This window comes from Triticum aestivum, chromosome 3D (assembly GCF_018294505.1).
Source record: "Triticum aestivum cultivar Chinese Spring chromosome 3D, IWGSC CS RefSeq v2.1, whole genome shotgun sequence".
Classification (NCBI taxonomy): domain Eukaryota; kingdom Viridiplantae; phylum Streptophyta; class Magnoliopsida; order Poales; family Poaceae; genus Triticum; species Triticum aestivum.
In genome coordinates, this window is record NC_057802.1 from 107690120 (window position 1) to 107702852 (window position 12733).

General features: G+C 54.2%; 1 long non-coding RNA gene across 1 annotated transcript; it reads left to right on the forward strand.

The window, feature by feature from the left end:
* Positions 1 to 8605: 8605 nt before the first annotated feature.
* Positions 8606 to 11939, forward strand: LOC123074283 (uncharacterized). Its single transcript, XR_006435920.1, has 6 exons — positions 8606 to 9384; positions 9975 to 10576; positions 10661 to 10749; positions 10845 to 11229; positions 11412 to 11451; positions 11650 to 11939. It is a non-coding gene; the product is annotated as an uncharacterized lncRNA (long non-coding RNA).
* The last annotated feature ends 794 nt before the right edge of the window (positions 11940 to 12733 follow it).

Here is a 12733-nt window from a genome sequence, read left to right on the forward strand (position 1 = left end):
CCACGTAAGCGTGAACATTGCGCCCGATCTGTTTATGGAGACAATTCTGTACACAACGCTGGTAAGTCGCCTGCGCACACTTGAGCCCAAAGGGCATAGAGACATAGCAGAAGGCTCCAAAGGGAGTGATGAACGCCGTCTTCACCTGGTCCTTAACTGCCATCTTAATCTGATGATACCCGGAATAGGCATCCAAGAAACTTAAGCGTGCACAACCTGCCGTAGCATCAATGATCTGATCAATACGGGGGAGAGCAAAAGGATCAGCCGGACCCGCCTTGTTCAAGTCCGTGTAGTCCACACACATCCGCCAGGTGCCGTTCTTCTTAAGTACAAGCACCGGGTTAGCCAACCACTCTGGGTGAAAAACCTCAACAATGAACCCGGCCGCCAAAAGCCGGGCCACTTCTTCACCAATAGCCTTCCGCCTCTCTTTGTTAAACCGTCGAAGGAACTGTCTGACCGGCTTAAATTTTGGATCAACATTGAGAGTGTGCTCAGCGAGTTCTCTAGGTACACCTGGCATGTCAGAAGGTTTCCATGCGAAGATGTCCCTATTCTCACGGATGAACTCGATGAGTGCGCCTTCCTATTTCGGGTCCAGATTTGCACTGATGCTAAACTGCTGAGATGAGTCACCTGGAACAAAATCAACAAGTTTAGTCTCATCAGCTGATTTAAACTTCATTGCTGGTTCATTCTCCGTGGTTGGCTTTTTCAGAGAGGTCATATCTGTTGGGTCAACATTGTCTTTATAAAATTTCAACTCTTCTGTGGCACAAACAGACTCTGCATAAGCCGCGTCACCTTCCTCACACTCCAGAGCCACTTTCCGGCTGCCGTGAACCGTAATGGTCCTGTTGTGACCCGGCATCTTGAGTTGTAGGTACACATAACACGGCCGTGCCATGAACTTGGCGTAAGCCGGCCGTCCAAATATGGCGTGGTAAGGACTTCTTATCTTGACCACCTCAAAGGTCAACTTCTCCACCCTGTAGTTGTTCTCATCACCGAAGGCCACTTCCAGTTCGATCTTGCCGACTGGATAAGCCGATTTACCGGGTACCACACCATGGAAGATAGTATTTGACTGGCTGAGGTTCTTATCAACTAGCCCCATACGACGGAAAGTCTCATAATAGAGGATGTTGATGTTGCTGCCTCCATCCATGAGTACCTTTGTGAACTTATAGCCTCCCACTTGAGGAGCCACCACTAAGGCCAGGTGGCCCGGGTTATCCACCCGGGGAGGGTGATCCTCCCTACTCCACACTATGGGCTGCTCCGACCACCGTAAGTAGCGTGGAACCGCCGGCTCAACAGCATTAACAACCCTCTTGTGAAGCTTCTCCTCTCGTTTGCACAAACTAGTGGTGAACACGTGATACTGTCCACCGCTAAGCTGCTTTGGGTTGGTCTGATAGCCCCCCTGTTGCTGTTGATGACCCTGACCAGACTGTTGATTAAAGCCCCCTTGACCGTTCTGAGGACCGGAATTTGACCCGCCGCCCGGGCCATAAAAGCCGCCGGCGCCTGAGCCGCCACCCGGACCATTGTAGTTTTTAAAGGCCTTCATGATAGCACAATCCTTCCACAGATGAGTCGCTGGCTTCTCTCTAGAACCGTGTCTCGGACAAGGTTCATTCAACAGCTATTCCAGAGAAGGTCCTGACCCGCCGCCTCGGGGAGGGGGCCTCCCCTTGCGTCGCTGGTTATTACCTTGAGAGTTGGTGTTGGCTACAAACTCTAGGCTGCCATCGGCCTTGCGCTTGCCTCCTCCTTGGTTCCCCGGGCTAAACTAAGGACCCTTGCCGTTGCCGTTCTTCTTTCCCTTCCCTGCCCTTTCATCATCTGAAGGGGGATCCTTGGTACCATCGGAATCGGCGTACTTGACAAGAGCTGCCATCAGTGTACCCATATCAGTACAGTCACGCTTAAGCCGCCCGAGTTTCATCTTTAGGGGCACAAAGCGACAGTTTTGTTCCAACATTAAGACTGCAGAGCCGGCATCCATCTTATCCGATGAATGTATGATCTCCTTGACCCGGCGAACCCAATGGGTCGTGGATTCACCCTCCTGCTGCTTACAGTTAGTCAGATCCACGATTGACATAGATTGCCTGCAGGTATCTTTGAAGTTTTGAATGAACCGGGCTTTCAGCTCAGCCCAAGACCCGATGGAGTTCGGCGGTAACCCTTTCAACCACGTGCGGGTAGTTCCATCTAACATCATGGTGAAATATTTGGCCATGGCCGCCTCGCTGACTTCCAGCAATTCCATAGCCATCTCATAACTCTCGATCCAGGCTGCCGGCTGTAAGTCTGTTGTATAGTTAGGCACCTTCCTAGGTCCTTTGAAGTCCTTGGGTAGACGTTCATTACGGATAGCTGGCATCAAACACGGGACACCCCCGGTTCTAGTAGGGATACCCGCATCAACGGACATCGTCGGATAAGCCGGGGGGGTCTGGTAAGCCGTCACTTGAGGCGCCTGCTCCGCCTCCTGGCGTGCTTGGTCTGCTACGTAGAAGGCTCCATTATGAGCCGGGCCATGACCAGGGGGCGGGTCATGGCGTCGGACATTACTTGAGCCGGTCGCCGAGACCATGTGCCGGCTGTAACTCGGGCTCTGCCCTGGACGAGGGGTTGAATGGATCCTATCCCGGCTGTAGGAGTACGCCTCTTGCTGCGCCAGCGCTGTCTGGAGGAGTTCTCTGACCCGGCGGGTCTCAATAGCCGTCGGAGAGTCGCCATCAACGGGCAGAGCCGCCAGCCGTGCCGTTGCGGCGACCATGTTCTCCAGCGGGTTGTTATAATGGCCCGGGGGTATTGGTACACACTGAGGCGGGGCGGGGGCCCCCTGGGGAGGCCCCATCACTCGTGGTTGAATAAGGGGTCCAGACCCGGGTGCTACGACCCCTGGCGGGTGACTAGACCCTGCACCTGGCGTGTTGAAGAGGTTGCGCGGATCGTAGACCGGCGGGAGTCAAGATTGAGACTTTTGATGCCTCCTTCTCATGACCTCATTGGCCGCGTTCTGATCCATCGTAAGTTGGAAGGACTGCGCCTGAATCAGCTGGGTCTGGGCATCGAGAGCCGCCCGCTCCGCAGCCAGCCTGATCCCTTCCGCTGCAAGGTCCTCTTTAGCTTTTATCAGATCCAATTTTAGCTGTGCCACCGCCGCATCATGCTGAACTTGATCCGCCGGGTCGACCGTGGCGGTTAACAGGGCCGTCATCTTATCCGTGAGATCCATCAGCACCTGAGCCGGGGAAGGCACCGGGTTTTCCGATCCGGCAGTGGGGTTCTGAACAGGCTGCGCACCAGCCATAAAAACTCCGACCTGACTTGGCGGCTCAAAAAGGTCCGGAATACTGTTGCCATCGGAATAACTCATGAGCCTGCCATCTTGAAGTTGGTACAACGAGTTTGACTCATCAGCGGCCGACTCGCCGTCAGAGCCAGCGGCCGCCTCATCACCAGACCCAAATGGATCAGAGGGCCCTCCGTGGATGCATCCCACAAAAGCGCGCTTTAAGGCAGGCCGGGCCCGGGCGGGTCGTGCGCGCTGAGCCGTTTCGATGAGATCGGCGCGGGGATCCGGCTCGGGGCCCGTCTCACCAATCTTGCCGATGAAGACATGAATTCCACCGAAGGGGACCCGGTACCCGTACTCCACTGAGCCGGCGTCGGGGCCCCAGTCCGCATCGTCGATGTAGAGCTTGCCGCAACGACTCTTGGTCATCCGGCCCACAGCGTATCCCTTGAGCCCTTCGAAGCTGCCCTTCAAGAACTCAAATCCACCGTGCGCCAGCCCCACGGTGGGCGCCAACTGTCGTGGAATTGTCACGGCAGATGTCCTCGGGTTAGGACTTAGTCGTGGAGCCATCGCAATTGGGAAGCTTGAAGGGGTTAAGTGGGACAAGGAACACGAGGGTTTATACTGGTTTGGCCCCTTACGGTGAAGGTAAAAGCCTACGTCCAGTTGAGGTGGTATTAATCAGGGTTTCGATAACCAGGGAGCTAAACAGCTATGCCCGGTTCTCGATCAGATTGTTGTCGCCCCTAAACCGCTGCCGGGTCGTCCCTTTATATAGGGAGGTTGACACCCAGCGGCCCTTAGAGTCCCGGCCGGCTCATAAGAGTGTCCGGCTCGGACTCTAAACAATACTTGCCTTACACTACAAGTCTACTATAACAATAAAGATTGTACTACGGGCTTTAAGCCATCGCCGGGTCTCAGCCCATCTCTGGCCCATTATCTTGAAACTTAGCTCCGGGCTTCTGGCAATGACCCTTAGTGTAACCCGGCCCTCCTGGCGGGTGACTCCCAGGTCTATATCCTCAACAATGGCCCCAAGAGAAAGGGGATCACAGCGATCGGCTCGTCCGGGGCCGGCCCGTCTGCACCAGTGCGAGCAGGCGGCCAGGTGCCCACGGATGGGGCCGGAGACGTGGACCGCGAGCATCCACGAGATTCTGGCGATCGGAGCCAGGTGAGCAGCGTCGTCCGAATCCGAGACGACGATCCATGCGCCGCTGGGTCTGGGGGCGGGGCCGTGCTACCCACAGGTGGCGCAGCAGCCTCTACGACACCCAAGCTGGCGCCCGCGCCGCGCCCTTCCCAGGCCACGCGCGATGAGAAACACCACGATGATGGAAGCCCAGGCACCGCCGCAGAAAGAGCCCTGGGCGCCACTCACAGAACGAACCAGGCCTGCGTGCGCACTCAGACGCCGGTGTAGGCGGCGTGCGACCGCGAGACCGCGACAGAGCCCCTTCTAACCCGGTTAGAAGTCGGAGCGCGTCACGGTCTACGCAGATCTCGCCGCCGCCTACGTCAGCAGAAGCGCTGGCGCACGTGCAGCTGCTCCTCGACTTCCCCCTGCTGCGGAGAAGCTCGACGAGTGGAGAGCCACCATCCGAAGCCTTTTCAGCTTCACCAACAAAGACGAGCCGCTCCCAACAGGACCCTCGCACCGGCGTCCTGACGAGCCGGTGCATGATGGCGGTGGGGGGACCAGAGACGCTGCAACCACGATGCACCCCCCCCCCCCCCCCCCGCGGCCGCGACAACAGCCCCCGGCCCATCAACCCGACGTCCGTGACAACGTTTCCACAGTGTCGTCCGACCCATGAACCCGCCGCGACCAACGTCAAGTCCTTCGGGAACGGGCCCAGGAAGACACTCGAACTACCATCGAACGACGACAGGAGACGCGCCATCGGTCAGATCGGCGTGCGGGGCCTACTATGGACCACCCGGCGCCGGGGGGCCCCGGCGACCTGCCGTACGAGGTGGGTTGTCCAGCCTTTACCCGAGAGCTGTGGCAGTTCAAGTGGCCCTCCCATCGCACGTTCAAACCCGATGTTGGCGAGAAGTACAATGGCAAGACCCACCCGTCGGAGTTCCTCTACACCATCGCGATGCATGCTGCTGGAGCTCACGACGACAAGGTGCTTGCCAATTACTTCCCGTTGGCACTCAAACCCAACGTCATGTCATGGTTGATGCACTTGCCAGCGGATTCCATTTCTTCTTGGTCATATTTGTGTCATGAGTTTGTTGGCGCCTTCACCGGAGGCCACCAAGCTCATGGCCAGGCAAGCGATTTGCATATCAGCCCCCAGAAAGAAGGTGAAAACCTGCGCAAGTACATACAGAGGTTCAGCCGGGTGCAGTACAACATCCCAGATGTTCATCCAGCCGCCGTTATCAGCGCATTCCATCAGAATGTGCGCAACCGCAAGATGCGTGAAGAGTTGGCGATGAACAAGGTCAAAGATGTGGCCGAACTTTATGTTCTGGTCGATAGATGTGCTCGAGCTGAAGAGGGGAGGAAGTACCCTGGCGAGGACGCCGGTGCGGAGACTGACTCCACAGACGAAGACACCGCCACCTCGACAAAGAAGGGCCGATGCCGCAACAGGAAGCGCAAGGGCAAGACTATGCTTGCCGTTGAGGGATCCGGCGAGCTCGGCGCCGCCAAAAAGGCCAAGGCCGACGACCCCGACAAGGAGGGTGCCGGGTGTGCCGCCTGCTTGGCCCTGGCAGCCGCCGGGAAGCCAGGAGGCTCCGACAAGCAGTACTGCAAGATCCACCGCACCAAGGGCCATGACCTCCAGGACTGCCGACAAGTTGAGCTTCTTGCGGAAAAGCAGAAGGCTGAATATGAAAGGCGAGACAAGGAGAAGGGTCAGGATGGTGCTGAGGGATCCGGCAAGAAGTGTGGCAGCCAAGGGGGTCGCTGCGGCAAAGATAACCAACAAGAGAGGCCCGCTCGGGGTCGCGACAAGAAAGAGGAGGATGATGATCATGACGAGGACGACGAGTCCGGCGAGCACGAGTTCCAGAAGGCTACAGAGGCTATGTGCATCGACGGTGCCGCCTCGTTGCACACCTCACACCTCCAGCTGAAGCAGTGAGCACGTGAGGTCACTGCGGCAGAGCCGTCGTTCGATGCCCAGAAGCCACTGGAGTGGTCCCGCACGCCCATCGTTTTTGACACCGAGGATCACCCTCACCGCACAACCGCGGTCGAGTGTTTGCCGTTTTTGGTTTCACCAACAATACGCAACCTCAAGGTGACTAGAATGTTGGTTGACGGTGGGGTCGGTCTGAATTTGTTCTCGCCCGCTGTGATCAAGAAGCTGCAGATTCCTGATGGAGACCTCAAAGAGACGGGCACGTTTCAAGGGGTCAACCCGGGAAGGAGCCGACCTAAAGGTAAAATCACGCAGCCGGTTATGTTTGGGGGCGAGCTAAACTATAGGACGGAGAAGATCGTCTTCGATGTCGCCGAGAACCCTTGCCATACAATGGGATCCTTGGCCGCCCAGCGCTGGCCAAGTTCATGGCGGCGTCCCACTATGCCTACAACACGTTGAAGATGCCGGGGCCGCTGACCATCATCACCGTCCCCTCTGACAAGAAAGACGCGCTCATCTGCGCCGACCAACTCTACCGAGAGGCAGTTGCAGCAACTGCCGCCAGGGCACTTGCTCCTGCCGCTGAATCTCCAGGGAGGAAGAAGGCCGGCAAGACTCCTTCCGGCAAGACCTCTTCCGGCAAGACCTCTTGCACCCACTCCGTGGCAAGCGCACCTCTTCGCAGTGTTGTGCTCCTGTTGAGGACGTGCCAGAGAGCTCCACCGGCAAGAGCAAGAAGTCCAAGGCTGCACCACCAGAAACTAAGAAGGTGTCCGTCAAGGAGGACGGCACGGGCGGGGCTTTCACTATAAGTCCACCGTCGACAGCAAATAGGAAAGCGCGCTTGTCGCCTTCCTACAGGCGAATGTCGATGTATTTGCATGGCAAGCATCTGACATCCCCGACGTTCCCAGGGAGGTGATTGAGCACCATCTTGTTGTCTGCCCTCACGTGCGGCCGTCAAGCAGAAGGTTAGGAACAAAGCTTTGGAGCGACAAGAGTTCATCATTGAAGAGATCAGGAAGTTGGAGGCGGCAGGCATGGTAAGAGGAGTACTCCACCCTACGTGGTTGGCCAATCCGGTGGTGGTGCGTAAGGCAAACGGGAAGTGGAGGCTGTGTATTGACTACACAGACATCAATAAAGCCCGTCCAAAGAATCCTTTCCCTCTGCCACACATCGACCAGATTGTAGACTCCACTGCTGGGGTGATCTGCTGTCATTCCTCGATGCCTATTCAGGGTACCACCAGATCTTCATGATGAAGGAAGACGAAGAGAAGACCGCGTTCATCACCCCATGTGGTACGTACTGTTTTGTACGAATGCCTTTCGGGTTGAAGAGCGCTGGTTTGACTTTTGCCCGAGCAATCCAGATTGGTTTTGAGCCCCAGCTACATCTCTATCTCTACTCCTAATGGAGCAGTTGGTGAATAGTCTCCACGGTTTATTTTCGCTGGGTTTTTTTGTCACCTCCCCACCCACCCAATCCCACGCAGCCACCCAAAAACACCCACACCCAACAAGAAAAATCCATCTACCCCATCCTTCGTTGCCCACTCCCATCGATCCCATCTATCGTTTCCGCCGCCGCAGCCGCGAAAAAACTCCATCGATCCCTATCCTTCCTTGCCCACTCCCATCGATCGTTGCCACCGCCGCCGCCGTCCGAGGGGGAGATGTTGCCGCCGCCGCTGCAAGGTATGGCGGTTTGAATCCCGCCCCCACCTCTGCAAGGCAGGGCAGTTTCAATCCCGCCGCCGCCGAACTCCGGGAATCGCCGCCGCCAAGTCTCCAGGGCAGGGCGGTTTCAAACTCTGCCAACGAACTCCGGGATATGCATAATCGTGGCTGCCGCCCCCTCCCCCGGCTGCCCCGCGGTCGTCTATCTCTCCCAACTCCGCTGTCGCGCCCCATCTTCCATCTCTGCATGAATCGCTGCTGTGGAAGCCACTCCCCATGGCGGCCATCCGGGCACACCGTGTCTGGGATGATGGAGGTGATGTCGGCTAGGTCCCTGTTTCCGCCGGCATCTCTACTCCTAATGGAGCAGTTGGTGAATAGTCTCCACGGTTTATTTTCGCTGGGTTTTTTTTCGTCACCTCCCCACCCACCCCATCCCATGCAGCCACCCAAAAACACCCACACCCAACAAGAAAAATCCATATACCCCATCCTTCGTTGCCCACTCCCATCGATCCCATCTATCGTTTCCGCCGCCGCAGCCGCGAAAAAACTCCATCGATCCCTATCCTTCCTTACCCACTCCCATCGATCGTTGCCACCGCCGCCGCCGTCCGAGGGGGAGATGTTGCCGCCGCCGCTGCAAGGTATGGCGGTTTGAATCCCGCCCCCACCTCTGCAAGGCAGGGCGGTTTCAATCCTGCCGCCGCCGAACTCCGGGAATCGCCGCCGCCAAGTCTCCAGGGCAGGGCGGTTTCAAACCCTGCCAACGAACTCCGGGATATGCATAATCGTGGCTGCCGCCCCCCTCCCCCGGCTGCCCCGCGGTCGTCTATCTCTCCCAACTCCGCTGTCGCGCCCCGTCTTCCATCTCTGCATGAATCGCTGCTGTGGCAGCCACTCCCCATGGCGGCCATCCGGGCACACCGTGTCCGGGATGATGGAGGTGATGTCGGCTAGGTCCCTGTTTCCGCCGGCATCTTCTGCGATGGGACCCATGGGGGCAGGTCGCTCACTGCTCATCTGCGTCGATGGCGTCGGCATGGTCCTTCCCCTGCCAAGCATGGCGGCTCCTTGGCTGGATCACAGTGATGATACAGTCGGCTCGGCGGGGGCTAGGGATCTCACTGGCTGGCGTTTATTTGATTTCTGGGTGTTCCAATCGTGATGGAACGGACGTATAATGTACGGTACAAGAATTTGGACGAGGCTCATCTGCGTGGATGGTTGTGGCTTGGCCACCGGGCACACAATCCATTGATTCACACATAAGGTTTGCCTTTTTCTTCTCTTTGCATTCTTTTCTATTAAGTTTGCAGATTGTTTGTGTTGACCAACGAAAAAAGATTTAGGACCCTAGATTTATACAGTTTAAGAACTTACAAAGTTTAGCAAGTATCTGGTTCTGAACTTTCGAAGAGTGCTTATAACAGTAATTTCTTCAGTCTTTTGTAATTCCGATTTAGTAGCGATTCTGTTGTAGTAGCATCCTTGTAGTTCACCATTGGAATGTGCACATTTAGTCTTTATTAATAATACAGTTTCTTGATTCTTGAATTCTGAGCTGAATGTGCACATTTAGCGACCACTGCGTACGTACGTGCTCTAATGGAAATAACGTAGCCGACACAGACCATAGCCATCTACACCAGGCTCCTCCGCCCTACCGAGTCTTGCAAGCGATCGTCGTAAGAAATATTCCGTTTGATGCCGGCATGCGTTGTTTTCGCACTGTCGCAACCATCCATCTACACACCAAATGTATGTGAACAAGATTCATTGGGGTTCCTCTATTTTCCCATAGTTTTCCTCTTCTTTTCATGCAAGATCAGTCTCTGATCCATCCCACTCGCATGGATGCAGGTCAAAACCGAGTCGCGGTGTTCACAATGCTGGGCATTATTTATATCGAAGGACGAGGAGGAAGATTTGGATGACCATAACGACAATGGCAAGGGCAGCAACATGGTCGTCACCTGCAATGCCGATGGGTGCTGAGATTATGATGTTTGGTTTATTTGTTGAAAGTTACAACCCATGTTTCATGATTTATTTGCCGCCGGTTAATCATGATATTTTGAAGTGCTCTGACAATTTCTTGCTGTCTGCATCTCTTACTTTTCAACTTGATGCATATACAGATATACACCATTAGAATCTGTTTGTACAATATATTTACTTATTCAACATGCTTCAGTTATGCTTCTTTGAAAATCCAGTTGTAGATTGCAGTGAAGCCCCATTTAGATCTTGGCTATAGTATTATTCTTGTCTTATGACTCGTGACAGATTGATATGTGATACCATGACATAGCATATGTGGTACCGTGGTAGTCACATTTGGTGGTAGTTCTGATTGTTTGCTAGATTACGAGATAAGACCAAGTGCTTCTGCAACTCGGTTGCGGTTTTGATAGGAACATGAAGACTTGTGCCATGCCATGGAGCATGTTTGATTAAAAGGAGTAAGTCAACACACAGCTTGTTTCTTATGTTTTATTTAGAGAAAATGATTGTTCCTTGTGAGTCATTTTCTTCTACAAATGCAGCATAGTTGCTTCAATATATTGAGCAGGGAGGAAGTTTGTTACAAGTGTTTTATAGAGTCGACGAAAGAGACATCCAACGGGATACATTGGTAGGGACTTCGTGAAAGGCGGACTCCATTTAATCCTTTCCAGCTGCTTACTGAACACCAAGCCCTATTTGATATGCTTAATGATTGTTATATAGGTGAAGGAATCGACGAAGAAGCTTCCGTTCAGCATGGTATCTCAATGGAAGAATATCCGAAGCAAACCTCCGCTACTTCTTTGTTCCCTTTCATTTGTCGTGGGAAGACCTTAGGAAGAGCGGTTGGGAGGAAGGGAGGCCTGTGCTATAGATGTAGGCGAACAATGGTCCTTGGGAATTATTAGTACACTACAAAATGTCTGTCCCCTGTGACGCCTACAATGAGCGAGAGAGGGTGGAAGGAAGGAGAGCGGAGGAAGGAAGATGGGGATATATGTAGAGAGAGGGAGATAGGAGGAAGGGAGATAGGCATATATGTAGAGAGAGGAAGATCAGAGAGGGAGGGGAGATTTACAGGACGATTGTCGTTGAGCCACTCAAATATGTATGTCTCTGTTGCATCACACGGGCAATTAACTATAGAAAAATTCAAGGCTATTTTTAAAGTGACATTTATTCAGCGTGTTCCAACCTTTACATGCCTTAATTGTAGAATAATCTAATATTATGATATCTCCAGTAAGCAGTATACTATATACTAACTGGGACTTTGAATTTGTGCTTCAGGAAAATTTGAACAGACCTCGTCCACGCCGATAATTTCCAGGTACATCAAGTTGAACAATTTTGTTTATGTTGTGAGTGGTCAATATTCTTTACCGCTGGCCACATATCTCACTTGTGTTGGTCCCCTAGAATATGCTAATGTTTAGTTTCCAATTTTTTAACTATCAAATATCAGTGGACTTTACATGGTTTCTTGCAAAATAAAATAGACTCATATGGCCCGACTTTGTTTGCTCAGGAGGATTCTTTCATAGATTATAATAGTCAGTGTGACGCGGAGCATCCGACGATCATCCCCATGTACACTCGAGCCTACGCCATTGGACCTAAGGTGAACTCGCTCCTTTCCGAATCTTCCCTTTCCGCATGCAAGACATGGATGCTACTTTAAGCGCGGACCTTATTCATACTCAGGTACACCCAAGGAGACCATGGAGAACCCAAGGACCAAGGCCAAGCATGCGCGGAAGCAAAGGAAGGAGAAGGAAGAAGAGACAGCTGCTACAGGCCCCGGACATCCGGCCCCAGCCCGGACATCCGGACCAGCCCGGACATCCGGCCCAACCCCCGGAAATCCGGCGCCCATCACAGAAGACACCCGAAGCTGAACCAAGTCAGCCCGGACATCCGGCCCCCAAGCCCGAACATCCGGCCCGTCGCGAGCCGCCGGACATCCGGCCCAGCTCCCGGAAATCCGGCGCCCCATCACAGAAGCTGGACCCTGCCAGCCCGGACATCCGGCCCCAACGCCAGGACATCCGGCGTCTCGGGAAGGCCCGGACATCCGGCCCCCTCTGCCTGCGTGCAGCGCATCTGGGCCGAGGCCCATGTACCCCTTCGTCCCTTAGACTATATATACTCCCCCACCTCCTCCTAGTTAGGGTTAGCAAAGGATTAGCTCATTTAGAGATAGAGCTTTGCTCATCCATATCGGATCTACTCCACGAGAGAGACTGCGGCCCCTCTACGGAGAAGATCCATCTTGGATTCAAGACCCCTCACAGGAAGATCCCTCGTTGATTCAAGACCTCCTCACGGAGAAGAACCGGTTACCGTTTGTATCGTCCGTTGTTGACTTTGGATCTTGTATCTTACCTTTGTGTTCATCGATCTAGCGCATGCGTGATCTATTCTTGTTGGTTGAGTGATTTCTCACGTGTTCCTCTCGTGTTTCCCTCGTGTTTCCCCTCGTGTTCATCACGTTCTTCGTAGGGATCCGCTCCTTTCGTGAAAGATCAGCCATCTAGGGTTTCACCCTACATCATCTTGGATCAGAGCCAGCTCATGATATCATCATGGTATCATGAGCCACGTTGATCACG